The following is a 15,297-nucleotide window of genomic DNA, read 5'->3' on the forward strand; positions in this document are numbered from 1 at the left end:
AGGAAAAGACAAGAATCTCTTTTTCTGACAAGCTCCAGGTGATATGGATGCTGCTGGTATGAGGCCAGTTTGAATACAATGGGTCTAGTCTGTACTGTCCAGTAGAAATACAATGTGAGTTACATGTATAATGTGAAGTTTTCCCATAGCCACATTTAAAAAATAAAAAGAGGGCTAGGGATGTAGCTCAGTGGTAGAGCATATGCTTTGCATACACGAGTTCCTCAGTTCAATTCCCAGCAATAAAAAAATTAAAAATTTAAAAGATAACAAGTAAAGACTTGGGGTGTGGCTTCATAATAGAGTGCTTGCCTAGCATGTGGGAAGCCCTTGGTTCAATTTTCAGCACTGCAGGAGGGGAAAGCAGAGCGAGACAGACACAGGTGAAATTAATTTCAATAAAGTATTTTATTTAACCTAGCATACCCAAAATAGTGTCATTTTAACATGCTATCAATATAAAATTTATTAGTGACATATTTTACATTGTTTTCTTCATACTAAGTCTTTGAAAACTGTTGTGTATTTTCAATTCAAACCTGTACATTTCAAGTGCTCAATAGCTATATATGGCTAATGGCTGCCATATTGGATAGTGCAAAGCTAGATGGTTAAGAAATGCAAACTCCTGAAACCAGGTACTGGGGGGCAAGTGACTGATGTGGTTGGATCTCTTGAGCCCAGGCATTTGGGACCCCCATTTGAAATGGGGACCTCAGAAAACAATATAAGAAAATAAACCCAAGCCTCCCTCCTCAGTATTGTTAAAGGATGGAGTTAAGATGCATATTTTAATACTTACATGACATCCCATTGCTATAGTGAGCTACTCTCAAAGAGACTTTGGCCCAAGAAATAGAAAGTTTCAAATTTATATCTCAAATCTGCAGATCACTTCTCTTTAGGAAGATTTTATGTCTGAATAGAGTGCCCATTGTCTCTCTGAATGAGAAGAGTGAGTCTTAACTTTTCCCTTGCAGAGACCTGCATTTGGGAGAAAGGGAAACATTTTCTTTTCCCATTGATCTTACAAGCAGAAACTGAGTGTAGGGTTGAATGAGAAAAGCATCATCAGAAATACTGAATTTTTGAGATAGAAGGAAATGGTCAGGAAAGATCAGTTGAGGAAACAGGTTAATATTTTAACAATGGACTTAACTTGTGGCAGAATTAAGCTTTTCTGAGTCCTAGATCATAAGGTCTATTTTATTCAGTTGCAAAATATGGCTCTCTTTCCAGCAGCATTGACCTCACCTGGTCCCTCATTACACACCAGAGTTTCAGGTCTACCCAGATGCATTGATCCAGAATCTTTTCTTTTAATAAGACCTTCCAGATGATTCATGTGGGGTAGGGTTGGAGAAGCTTCTGGCCTTGTGACTTTGGAGACAGCAATGGGTGCTTAGAGTCACATAAGAGCTTTTGTTTCTGTCCTTCTAGTGGTTGTTTTGTTGGTTGTGCCATTTTTCCATGTCACCTTGCTGTGAGAAAACAGATTTTGCAGTGCCTACAGGTTTTTATGAATCTGCTCAGATCAACCCCCATTTGGAATGGGTTCTTTAGCCTTGTCCTAAACAGCATTCCTGCTTCTCATAGTTCAAGCCTAACTATTTGCAAACAAAGATCTTTTTAGTTGCTCTTTGCTGTAGTAACATTGAATCCCAGAAAAACAAGCAGGCTACCCACCAAGAGAGACTTGCTAATTAGGTACAGGTATTTGGCCATCTGAATTTCTGGAAAAAAACAGTGCTATAAATTACTTGTGTTTCCTGGCTTTTGTCAACTTTTATTGTCAATTTATGTTAAAAGAATCGGTATGACAGTCTGGACCCTAGAATCTGGGATTTGGGGCCAGATTGCCAGGATGCAGATCCTTGTTTTTCTACTTCCCAACTGGGTGGCACAGACACCACAACTTACCTCTGTGCTATGTTTTCTTCTGCAAAATGAAAATTATACAAAAATATCTGCTTTTAGGATTCTTGTGAGGCATATGTGAATTTACATAGAAAGTGCTCAATGTGCAGTCTTTCTCATTGAAAGCCCCCGATATGTTAACTGTTCTGATCACAGGATGTTGAAGGAGGAAATGGAATTTACCACCTCGTTTTTCAGATGAGGAAAATGAAGTCAGATAAGTAAAGGAACTCTAAAACCACACAGCAGTCCAGACCAGAGTCAAGCCTGATGTAGGCCTTCTGATTCCCTACCTGATGCTCCTACCCACCTTGTACCTGAGCAATCACAGTTCTAGGAAGGTGGCCCAAATCAGTAAATCCCATGAAGTTTTTGCTTTCTGTAATTTGATAGCTGTCAATCTTGGCCCATTGGTTCAGAATATGTTCTGAAACATATTCTCATTAGTAAGTTTTATACATGTCTGTATGTTTGAGGGGCAGGGTGGGAGATGAGATTTGTTTTTTTTTCTTTTTTTCCTAGTATTTTTTTTCTTTCATTTCAATTGAAATGTAAGAGCAGCTAGAGACATAAGTAAGGATAATAAAATAATTCTGTAGATAATTTTTAATTCAAACTCAGCAGTATTTAAGCCTGCTTTTATTAAAGAAAATAAGTATTTAAGCCTTCCAGAACTATCATTTGGAAATTTATATTTCATTAACGGCATAATATATAAATATAAATCCCATTTTCCAAACTGAACACTCCATGATTACTAGATCAGGTCTTTTTGTTTGATTAATACTTGAAAAGATATTAAGCAATAATTTTCCCTAAATACATAGAATGTAATACTTTTCTAAATTTCACTGAATACTTTCACTAAGTATAGTACATGCATATGCCTCTTATATACTTTAACTCCTCTCTAGATTACTTATAATAATACATAGGAAAAATAAATAATAATACAATGCAAATGTTATATAAATAGTTGTTATAGGTATTGTTTAGGGAATACTGATGAGGAAAATGTCAATACATGTTCAGGACAGACGCAATGCTTTCTCATGAATATTTTGGATCTGTGATTGTTTGATCCATGAATACACAGATACAGAACACAGAGATACAGAGGGTCAACTGTATATTCATGTAAATAAAATGTAAATCCATGCAAATAAAATCATCATCCCCAAAGAGAGAAAAAATACATGTATATGGATAATGTTGTCCAATTTCTGATTTTGAGGCCTAAAATAACTATGTTAATTCAGACCACAATGTTTCTCACCTCCAGTATTGATATTTTCCTTATCACACTTTATCCATAATCCTCTGTATCTGTTACTGTCCCTAACAGAACACACAGCCGTTAAAGTGAGATGAGTTACATGAAATACACAAAGCTATAAATACCTCCCGGCTAAATGATGGCAGAATTCATAAATTCCATCAAGTCAATGAGAAGTGTCGACATCTTCCAACATACCTCACAAGGTGTTAGACTCGGTTAATGGTACAGTTCAATTAAGTGCAGTTATAAAATAAGCATAGACTCATAGAGTCATGGAAAAGGCACTCTTGGTCCCTATGTTAGGAAGCTGTTTTTCTGGTTAATTTATCACAAAAGTCAGTTTGTGCAAGTAATCACTTTTTAAATTAATATATCTATACTTTAACGCTTTTTAAAAATTCTTTTTTAGTTGTAGTTGGACACAATACCTTTATTTTACTTATTTATTTTTATGTGGTACTGAGGATCAAATCCAGCACCTCGCACGTACTAGGTGAGTGCTCTGCAGCTGAGCCACAACCCCAGCCCCATACCTTAATACTTTTAAACACATAAATTTGATTCAATTATTAGGCAACCTTTTAATGTTAGGGCTGAAGACTTTGCATCAAGTGTAGGTGTGCTAATTGTAGTTCTTTTTTTTTTTTTTTTTTTTTTTTTTTTTTTGTCTATGCCTCATCCTGAATGCCTTGTCTCAGATACCTAGTTTGTTTGCTTTTTTTGTTTTAAGTGGAACTGAGACTTTAAGAACACTTGTGGAGCAAAGTGTAACCGAGCGCAAAATCCCACTGTTACATGACTTCTTTCCCTAACCTTTCAGTTGGGGTGTCCATTGTCTTCTCCCCACAGGGTTTGAGAACACTTTTTTAAGCAAGTTGCCTTTAAAGAAAACTTGCCAAAATATGTAACTAGAGAAACAACAATCCTCTTTCTTTCCAATAGAATATTTCACTGGTTTATGCCCTTTTTTTATAACAACTGACATAAACAGGTTTGGCGACAAACATAAATCACTTGCGGCCAGCAGGCAAGATGAAGGCAAAGGGCACAGCATATGGGCCAGCAGCTTCCTAGCTATGAAAGTTGTTGAGCACTCCCAGGGTTTTGGTGTATTTTGCTTGTCTCTAGAACATCTGATAAGTCTTATTCTGGCCAGGTTAAGAGAATTTCTAGTATAGCATTTACTTATGAGTATTTATCGTATCAGATTCTTGAGTCTCTTCTTAATTCTTGGGTTTCTTATACTTATAATCTAATCATTCTAAAGATTTGATCCAGGCAATGGGGCCAACTTTGATCTCAATGTACACTCTGTGGAGGTCTAGAAACTCCCTGCCGGTTGTGGTGTAATCCCAGTGACTCAGAAGGCTGAGGCAGGAGGATCACAAGTCCAAGGCTAGCCTCAACAACTTATCAAGGGAGACCTTTTCTCAACATAAAAAATAAAAAAAAGGCTGGGGATGCAGAGCACCCCTGGGTTCAATGCCCAATACCCCCCCCCCCGCAAAAAAAAAAAAAAAAAGAGAGAGAGAGAGAGCAAGAGAGACAGAAAAACTTCTGACTTTGAACAAGGCATTCCTCCTTTTTCTTCCATTTCTTAAAAAGGGTCTCAGATATTTTTTTTCTTCTTATTTCAAGTGGGAATTTTAAGAGCCAATATAATTCTAGATGAAATCTGAGTTTCTCAAGGTTGAGGTTTCAAGTCAAGATAAAATATTTCCTAGACAGATGACTGAGGATCTGACTGCTTTGTTGAGCCAAAGGTGAAGGCATTATAAAAGACATCTTTGTAGCCCAGCTTTTATTTTCTTCAGCTGCTCTCTCGGCTTACAGTAAATAGGCTTGCCTTTCCACTACACTTATTCAGAGATTTCTGTATTGCTTTCTCCTCTAAGTGGAGAAAGCCAAACTTCTACCAAGCCAAACCTTTCACCCTTCGCGCCTGTGCCTCCCCTGGTCATCTGCATCTCAACAGGTCTGTCCTCTCAATTGCTGAGGCCATCAGCACCTTTCTCTCCAGTCCTACATCAGTTCCTTAGCAACCATACTCACCTGGCTTTTGCGATATATCCAGCTGCTTCTCCTGAGCACCACCACAGCATCATGGGTGGTCAGCCCAAAGTCACCTCTCCCTGTTCTGCCGCAAGAGGTTTCTAAATGGTGCATGGGACTTGCCCCTTGTAATTGATTCTCAAATTAGCAAATGAGGGTCCTTAAACTGTAATTCACATCCCTTTACTACTAGAACCCACCAAGGCCTCCGACTTTTCTGCCTCACCTCCCTCCCTTTTTCTGCCTCCACCACCTTCTTTTCTTCTTTGTGGGAAACTCACCCACTGGAGGGCAGTTTCCTTCCAGCCTCAAGGTGTTTGCTGTTCCCTCTGCCTGGCACACACCCTTCCCCCAATTATAGGCAGAGCTTTCTCACTGACAGGCCTCAGGTCGGTTGGATAGAGACCTCAGCAGGAGCTTCCCCATCTTCCCCCTCTCCATAACTCCTTCTTCTTCATGTACCACTGTTTACCTACCCTGTATTCATGAATTCATTTACTCTCCTCCTGTGTCCACAGGTCGGCAGTTGTTCTGTTTAAGGCTGTCTCTCTACCATCTACAACAGTCAGTGCCCGACATTTAATAAGTGATCAATAAAGACTTGCTTTTTGAGATATTTATGTCCACTAAATCAATAAATTCTAACCCAGGTGATAAGTATGTATGGTAGTTCTCCCTTATTTGAGAGAATAGCTCCTAAAATTGGCAGTGGATACCTGAAACCAGAGATAGTACTGAACCTAACATATATTATTTTTTCCCCATTCATAATTTAATTTGTAAATTAGCATAGTAAGAGATTAACAACAACTATAATAAAATGTAACAATTATAAAAGTATACTGTAATAAATCAGCCAGCATCATCACTACACTTGTGCTTGGAGGCCATTATTAAGTAAAATAAGGGTTACTTGAACATAAGCACCATAGTACCGTGCAGCTGATCTCATAACTGAGATGGTTGTTGTGCAACTAACTGGAGGGTGGCATATATGATGTGGATACACTGCACAAAGGGATGATTCACATGCTGCCTGGGATGGAGAGGGACAGATTAAGATTTCTCAAAGTGAAGTGAGATTTCATTGCACTGTAGAGTGCAATTTAAAAACTTATGAATTGTTATTTCTGGAATTTTCCATCTGATATTTTCAGACTATGGGTTACTTAAACTGTAAAAAATGAAATTTTTGACAAAGGGGGACTTACTGTATCATCACACACCTGGATTTTATGCAGATCAGCGTGTGAAAAGCTAGGAAAATAATTTTTTTACAAGAAAACTGAGAAAATCCCATTCAATGATGTTCTAAAGGAAACAAAAAGATCTAGGATTCCAGGATGTTATTTTTAGTCAATCTTCAGGATGTAACCGGATTGTTGCTGCTAAGAATCTGTGGCAAGACTGGAGGATTTGACCCTGATGTCTTGGCCTCTTTCCAATTTGGATCATTATATCCTGCTTACCTAAATCCTTCCTGTCATTCCAGTTATAAAATTTAACTTTCATTTCCTCCCCTGAAAAGCCCTCTGTTAAAAAGAATTGCTAACAAATTGCTGCCATGTTTACCTCAAACCCAGTGTGCCTTTGGATAATTGGTGTGTCCTCTGTCATGTAGCTTAAAACACTTAAGAATGAAGAAGACACATGAAGAAGGCACTTAACCCATATTTTCTAAAGTATTTTAAACTCTTTTTCCCCATTTTAATTCTCCTTGCCCATCATTTTACCATCAACATTGCAAATAATTTGATACCAAGCATTATAATAGCTTTATTTAATTAGAAAAGCAACTCTGATTTCTCTTAGGAATTGTTCTCTCCCAGAATGCAATTCACCAAGGATCTCAGTCTCCAGGGAGTCGAAGGGAGCTCAGATAGCTTTCATTCAGTTACAGCTGGCACTGAATGCAATCTGAAATCACAGACACTGTACTGTGCACAAGATTGAAATGCAACCCTCATTTAAGATTTCCACAAATAAGTCTGTTATTTTTTACCAAGTCGCATTTTCCTTTGATTGCAAAAATAAGCTGCTATTATGAGGTTCAAAATGCAAAGATTGGGACTGGGTTTAGACAATTTCCAGACTGCTCATTATACTTTATGCAGGTTGTAAATATTTGGCGAACTCCATAAATTATGCTTTGTGACTGTCACCAAATAAGTGCATGAATAACTACCATAGGAATTAAATTATAAAAATATTGTGTGTTCTTTTTGTATACAAAATTGATAACATCAGGTAATTTATGGCAAGCGATAAAATACTATTCTAACAAATTGAGTGAAAGTCAGAATCACTTTGCTGAACTTGAATTATGTTGAATGGAAGGAAGGCTTACTGCAAGAGTTCCTGAAGAAGGGATTTATTCTTTGTTTTGTTGGTGGGAAAAAACATTAAGCTCTCTGCCTTATTCCTCCTACCGGCTCTGCTAACATCCTGCAACCCTTCTAGTTGTTCTGCTGATGTTCAAACACAGATCTACCCCAAAGGGTCAGACCTCAGACTTCAACCTCACCAAGGGGCTTATTAGAAATGCAGGTTATCAGGCCCCACTCCAGCCTAATCATTCTGAAACTCTGGGGATGGTTGTGATGGATGGTAGGTGAAATTTGAGAACCATTGGTTCATGATACCAGTAGGTTCAAAATGCAGACATTGGGACTGAGTTTGGACAATTTCCAGACCATTCATTACACTTTATGCAGGTTGTGAATATTTAGCAAACTCCACAAATTTTGCTTTGTGAACCAAATAAATACAAAAATCACTGATTTCATTCAGTGCCAGCCGTAATTTAATGAAAGACTAGAATCACCAGTTTTGAACCCAAACATGTTCTTATCAAACTAAACATAGCATACAGGAAGACCTATAGAGCTGTCTGTACCACCAGTCTAGCCATTGATGAGAGTTCACTAAGGAAAAACACAAAAATCACATTGATGTGAACCAGTTTCTGTGATTCTAGAAGCATTTTTTTCTTAATCAAAGCATCCCACATTAAAATGCCCTCTGCCGTGCCCTTGGCAGTGTTGTAGATCAAAATGCCATTGTAGCATTCTACCATTGAACCACACTCCCAGGCACTAAAATACTGCTACTTTTTTTTCTTTCTTTATTTTCTTTTTCCTTTTTTGTATCGGGGATAGAACCCAGGGGTGCTTCCATTGAGCCACATCTCAACCCATTTTATTTTTAATTTTGAGACAGGGTCTCTCTAAATTGCTTATTAGCACCTTGCTAAGTTGCTGAGGCTGGCTTTGAACTCACACTCTTCTGCTGGGATTACAGGCATGATCCACCAAACCCGGTTTAAAGTGCTGTTTTTTGAAATGCACTTTTTATTGTTTGATATCAGCCATCAGTTCTCAGACCATATAGCTCCAGAAGTTCCTGATCTCAGGCCCAGATCTCAGATCTCAGATCTCAGGCCCAGCCCCAGACGTACTAAATCAAAAACTCTCTGTCTAACCAGCCCTTTCAAGTGATTATCTTTTTAAATCTTTTTTTGGTGTATTATAATTATACATAATAGTGGAATTTACTGTGACATATTTATACAGGCACGTAACAATTTGATCAATTTCATTCTTCAGAATTTCTCCTTTTCCTCCCCTCCTTCCTCTTCCTAATTCCCTTTCTCTACTGATTTCCCTTATTTTATTTTTAATTAGTGCATTATAATTATACATAACAGTAGAATTTTTTTGTAGTGTATTCATATGTAGACATAACATAACTTGGGTGATTTTGTTTTCCAGTACCTCTTCTTGGCCCTCACCTTCTCCCTCCCAGTGGCTCCCCTTTCTCTACTCTATTGGTCTCCCTTCCATTTTTGTGAGATACCCTTTTCATTCCTTTTTTTTTTTCTTTCTTAACTTCTGCATATGAGAGAAAACATATGACATTTAACTTTCGGGGTCTGGCTTATTTCACTCAGCATATTTTTCTCCATTCCATCTATTTATGAGCAAATGACATAATTTCATTCCTCTTTATGGCTGAGTAAAACTCCATTGTGTGTGTTTACCACATTTTCTTCATCTGTTCATCTGTTGATGATCACTAGGCTGGTTCCCTATGTTGGCTATTGTGACTTAAGCTCCTATAAATATTGATATGGATGTATCTCTATAGTATCCCAGTCTTACTTCTTCTGGATGAGTACTGAGAAGTGGTATAGCTGAGTCCTGTGGTGGTTCCATCCCTAGTCTTGAGAAATCTCCATACTGCTTTACAAAGTGGTTGTACTACTTTAGAATCTCACCAACAGTGTAGAACTGTTCATTTTCCCCATATTCTTGTCAGCAGATATTGCTATTTGTATAATTTAAGTGTATTTATTTATTTATGTGTTATTTATATTCTTGATAATTGCCATTCTAAGGGGAGTAAAATTAAATCTCAGTGTAGTTTTGATTTTCATTTCTCTTATTGCTAAGGATATTGAACTTTTTTAAAAAATATATTTGTTGGTCCTTTGTATTTTTTCTTTTGAGAAATGTCTGTTTAGTTCATTTGCCCATTTATCTATTGGGTGATTTGTATTTTGGGTGCTAAGTTTTTTGAATTTTTTTATGTATTGTGGATAGTAATCCCTTCCAGGTGATTCTGCTGCACAGTCTGATAGGAAAACCACTGCCATGGGGAAAAACTGCAGAGTGTTTCTGTCCAGTTTTTCTTGTGGAAGCCTGGAGGAACTTGCTGGTTTGCTGCCCAAGTTCACCTGAGTTGTGCCTGCTGCTTGCTTAATGAACCATATTATAAATCTGAACTTCCTGTCCATCATCCAAACCCCAGTACACTCATTGATTAAAGTCTCTTAATTATATTACCTCACAGCTTTTTGAGGCTCAAGCATGGGATGTGTGCTTGTGTGTTTGTGTGTGTGTGTGTGTGTTAGTTATTTTTTTTTCATGTTTTGAAGACTGAAAGTTGTCATTTTCTTATTTATTTTGTTTCCCATTGAAAGCAAATCAATGAACAGCATAAAGAAGTTTCTTGAGGACAAAGCAGTGAATCAGAGCAAATGTGTGGATACGTATTCTTAAGCTTTAAATGTCCCATCCTATTTAAGTGCTTTTTTCTTGCCAAATAAAGACAATATGATTTATTGTTGTTTTATGACTGAGTTGAATTTAGATTGCTCGTGTCCTGTCTCCCATCTGCACAGTTAGGACATGAGCTAAGTTTCAGAAGCAGAGAAATGTTGGACCCACAGTAGTGTGTCCAGTGAGAAGACTGGAGTAAACTTCCCTTTTTTTAATTGAGAAATTGAAAACTCTGGCTAAGACTGGCCTAGTTTGAATGCCCATACTAAGTTGCTTGTGGAATATCTCCTGAAGATTCTGTGGAAGTATTGGAAAGTCATGACTGAGTTGGAAGAGGCTATCACACAAGCTTTACATTCTAAGAAGACTGCTCTATAGTAATAACATGGCTGTGGGCCCTGCTACTTGACATGTGGTTCGGGATCATAGGGTCATATCACCCAGGAGCCCAACCCGGACCTGCTGAATCAGAATCTGTATTTGGAACAAGATAACTAGGTACTTCCTATACATGCCAAAGTTTGAGAGGTATTGAAATAGAATACAAGAAATTCAGTTGTTCTTGAATTTTACCAGTTGTACCATGAGGAAGGAGCTGAAAGACATTTGAATGTGGAATCTAGAGAGTTTATTCTTAGGTGAAGTTAGAGGACAGATGTCATAATGGACCCATAGTGGTGGTCCAGCTTCCCAACACCTGGTTATAATTGATCCTCAAGGATTATAATTTCTCCAAGAGGGGCCATTGCTTTATTCTCTAATCAAATGATAAATGAAGTGAAACAAAGACAGTTGCTGAATTAATCAGTTTTGTAGGATGCATACAAAAACAGAAAAACTAAAAATAAGCAAAAGAGATATGTAAAATATAGGCAACAACAAGTACAAGAAAATCATTGGAGAACAGAGTACCACTAATGAACTCAACATCAACTTCCACAGAAGAAGTTGTCCAAATGGCCCAGGAGATGAGTCCTTTCACAGTGACAGTGAAGCAGGTCCAAATTGCCATCAAGCCATCAGCATTGAAGTGAGGGATTGCTCTCAGGCAGGACTTCTGGTGTGTGATGCCAGTTCCGAGTAAATCCTCAAAGAGTGGATGCCACAAGATGTGTCTCCAATGGCAGTCTGAAGGCAGTGGTATTTATAGTCCTAGAAATTGTTTTATCTTAGCTTCCAGGTATCAATTTTGAAAGGAAAAGTCCCAGACACCAGTGATCTCATTTGCATGTCTGCTCACCGTTGTCACTATGGCTATCAATCAACCAGTTGTCAAGGGGACTATCGGCCAGCCATGAGGCTCAGTTCCAGCTTGTGTTATAAGAGAAAACTCAGATTGGATTTAATGCTTCATAGTTATGTTAATCATGATTAAATATCCATTTACTTAGATGTGCAGGAATCATAAAATGGCAAATACACATCACAATAATAAGCTAAAGTATAGAACAGATTTCTAAGTCTCATTAACTATGGATATGATATAGTTAATCAGAAATTGCAAGCCTGGTTACTTTGTGGCAGAGAAAGAAAGGGACAGTGAATTTGTTCAAAATATGTTCTCTGAGGAATCTGTCATGTAAACTGCTATGGATCACACAACGTGATGAGATCACAATGTGTCCCTGAACGTGCAGGACTATCATTATCCCTGTGTTCTGTACCTGCAGCCTATGACATTCTGAAAATGGCTCTTTGTTTTCCTTTAGAATTCCTTGATTGTTATTTATTTATTGCACTGAGATTACTTTTTTGGGGTAGTGAGGTTGGGGTTACTGGAAATTGAACCCAGGGATGCATTACACTGAGCTACATCCCCAGTCCTTTTTACTTTTTATTTTGAGGCATGATATCAAGGTGGCCTCTAAACTTGTGATCCTCCTGTCTCAGCCTCCTGAGGCAGTGGGATTACAGCCTTGCACCCATGCCTGGCATGCTGAAATTACTTAAATGTAAAGCTTCTTTTTAGATCCACATTTAGGAGCATGGACACTGGAGATAGTGGAGGTTTTGCAGTTGTTTTCAAGGAGTTGGTCATTTGTATTAGTGAACTTTCCTTAGTGTAGTGAGAATAGCATAGCAAGATGGAAGCCTTGAGCTTGGATTTAGCTCCCTGAATGTCTTGACTACAAGTACAACCAGCATAGTGGCAAAGTAATTTTAACCATTGCACACCAGTGCAGTTTAACTGGTGTTGTGTGAATTCAAAAATTGTGTTGCTTCTGTTAGACCATGTACATTCTACAAAGAAAGTACAGAAGAGTAAGAAGAAGCCAAGAAAAATCCCTTAAAATCCATTCCCCCAGCTCCTATGTCCTTTGTTTGGTAATCACAGTGACATTCTCATCATGTAAAATTAACCATTTTAAAATGAACAGTTCATTGCCATTTGTAATATCAGTGTTGTGCAGTCACCACCTCCGTCTAGTTCCTAAACATTTTCATCATCTCAAAAGGAAACCCTGTGTCCATTAAGCAGTTCTTCCCCATTCTCCTGCCCCACAATTCCTGGCAACCACAATAACGTGTCTTTTTAATGCACACACATTTTCTTTTACTCCCAGTTGGTCTCATGCAGTTTATAGAGTTCAATATACTGCATTTTGTCATTGAAATGTCAAGTGAATTTTCGTGTTCTTTAAAACTTTGTCTTGGGCTTTAATGTCATTGTAAATCCCCACAACTTTGAGGTTTATCTTCTTGGTGTTCTCTTATTTCTCTGGAAACCTATTGGCCTCCTGGCACCTCTGTTTGCTTCGATCTTCATGGGGGAGGGGTGCTTTTCATTGCTGAACCCTGTCTCACCATTGTCTTTCTTGAAGTTCACAGTTCCATAAGAATAGAGACTAGACCCAGCCAAGAGCAGCTCATTCTGCCCTAATTGCTAATATTCTCAATTGACTCCACCAAGGAGATGCAGAATGAGTGACTCTAATTTCACCAGAAGCATAATGTGAAATTTGGTTTTCACCTTTTGGCCCCTGGGAGAGACAAATGTCACTAGCTTTAATGCTCCTTCATTTTCCACACAGCTCCAAGTTTTCACTGCTAACAAAAACTGCCACTAGGAACATAACATATGTATAACATGGGCCTACATGTGTTTGTATGATTTCTAATCTTTGGGGCACAATTAAAACGTGGAAAGCGGGAAGGGTGATAAGGTACCTCACTTTAGATGAGACTCAGTTGCCTTCAAGCACTATGGCCTGGAACAAATAATACACTACTCATCAGGGATTTGCAAGTGCAGCCAGTGAATAAAGAATAGCACTTACATTTTTCAAGTGTTGTTAAAACAAACAAATATCAAACTAACAAATGTGAAAAACATATAACAGAGAACCATTGTGTTTGCCCTAAGTTTGAAAAATATTATCTGGTGTTTTACAGAAAATGTTTACTGAATCCTAATAGTAATATAAGTTGAGCATCCTTAACTCAAAAGTCTAATATACAAAATAGTCCAGAATTAGAACTTTTTTAACACAGACATGAGGCCAGATAGTGGAAAAGTACACACCCACCCACATGTTGCAGGTCACAGACAAAACAGAGTCAAAGCAGGTACAATGAATATATTGTATAAAATTACCTTTGGACTATGTGAATAAAGTCTATGTAAAACACAAATGAATTTTTCATTTAACTTGGGCCCTGTCCCCAAGATATCTCATCATTTATATGCAAATGTTGAAAAAATCTGAAGAAATCTCAAACTGCTCCAGTACCAAGTATTTAGGATAAAGGATACTCAAACCGTAATGATAAGAGCAACAGTGTTATGATCTTTTATTTTTTTATTTCTTTTTTTTTATTATCAGTTGTTCACAACATTACAAAGCTCTTGACATATCATATTTCATACATTTGATTCAAGCAGATTATGAACTCCCATTTTTACCCCGTATACATATTGCAGATTCACATCGGTTACACATCCACTTTTTTACATACTGCCATACTAGTGTCTGATGTATTCTGCTGCCCTTCCTATCCTCTACTATCCCCCCTCCCCTCCCCTCCCCTCCCCTTCCATCTTCTGTCTCTACCCCATCTACTGTAATTCATTTTTCTCTCTTGTTTTTTCCCCTTTCCCCTCACTTCCTCTTATATGTAATTTTGTATAACAGTGAGGGTCTCCTTCCATTTCCATGCAATTTCCCTTCTCTCTCTCTTTCCCTACCCCCTCTCGTCCCTGTTTAATGGTGATATTCTTCTCATGCTCTTCCTCCCTATTCTGTTCTTAGTTGCTCTCCTTATATCAAAGATAAAGTTTGGCATTTGTTTTTTAGGGATTGGCTAGTTTTACTTAGCATAATCTGCTCTAGTGCCATCCATTTCCCTGCAAATTCCATGATTTTGTCATTTTTTAGTGCAGAGTAATACTCCATTGTGTACAAATGCCACATTTTTTTATCCATTCATCTATTGAAGGGCATCTAGGTTTGTTCCACAGTCTAGCTATTGTGAATTGTGCTGCTATGAACATCGATGTAGCAGTATTCCTATAGTATGCTCTTTTAAGGTCTTCAGGGAATAGTCCGAGAAGGGCAATAGCTGGGTCAAATGGTGGTTCCATTCCCAGCTTTCTCAGGAATCTCCATACTTTTTTCCAAATTGGCCGCACCAATTTGCAGTCCCACCAGCAATGTTCAAGTGTACCCTTTTCCCCACATCCTCGCCAGCACTTGTTGTTGTTTGACTTCATAGTGGCTGCCAATCTTACTGGAGTGAGATGGTATCTTAAGGTGGTTTTGATTTGCATTTCTCTGACTGCTAGAGATGGTGAGCATTTTTTCATGTAGTTGTTGATTGATTGTATGTGTTATGATCTTTTAGTTTGCATTTTGTGTCAGACAATGTTCAAAGTGCCTTCTGTATTATTTAATTCTTGCAACCAAACTCTATGGGATGAGTGTTATGATTATCGTCATTTTAAAGAGGAAAAAATAGGCCCAGAGAGGCTGAGTAAGTTGTCCAAGGTCA

The 15,297-nt window shown here is 38.0% G+C and overlaps 1 protein-coding gene across 15 annotated transcripts in view; it reads left to right on the plus strand.

Moving 5' to 3' along the window:
- PLCB4 (phospholipase C beta 4) overlaps positions 1 to 15,297 on the plus strand; it is a 388,840-nt gene that overhangs the window by 258,387 nt on the left and 115,156 nt on the right. The window lies entirely within an intron of this gene.

The sequence above is a fragment of the Spermophilus citellus genome (assembly GCF_964194105.1).
Source record: "Spermophilus citellus genome assembly, chromosome: 4".
Classification (NCBI taxonomy): Eukaryota; Metazoa; Chordata; class Mammalia; order Rodentia; family Sciuridae; genus Spermophilus; species Spermophilus citellus.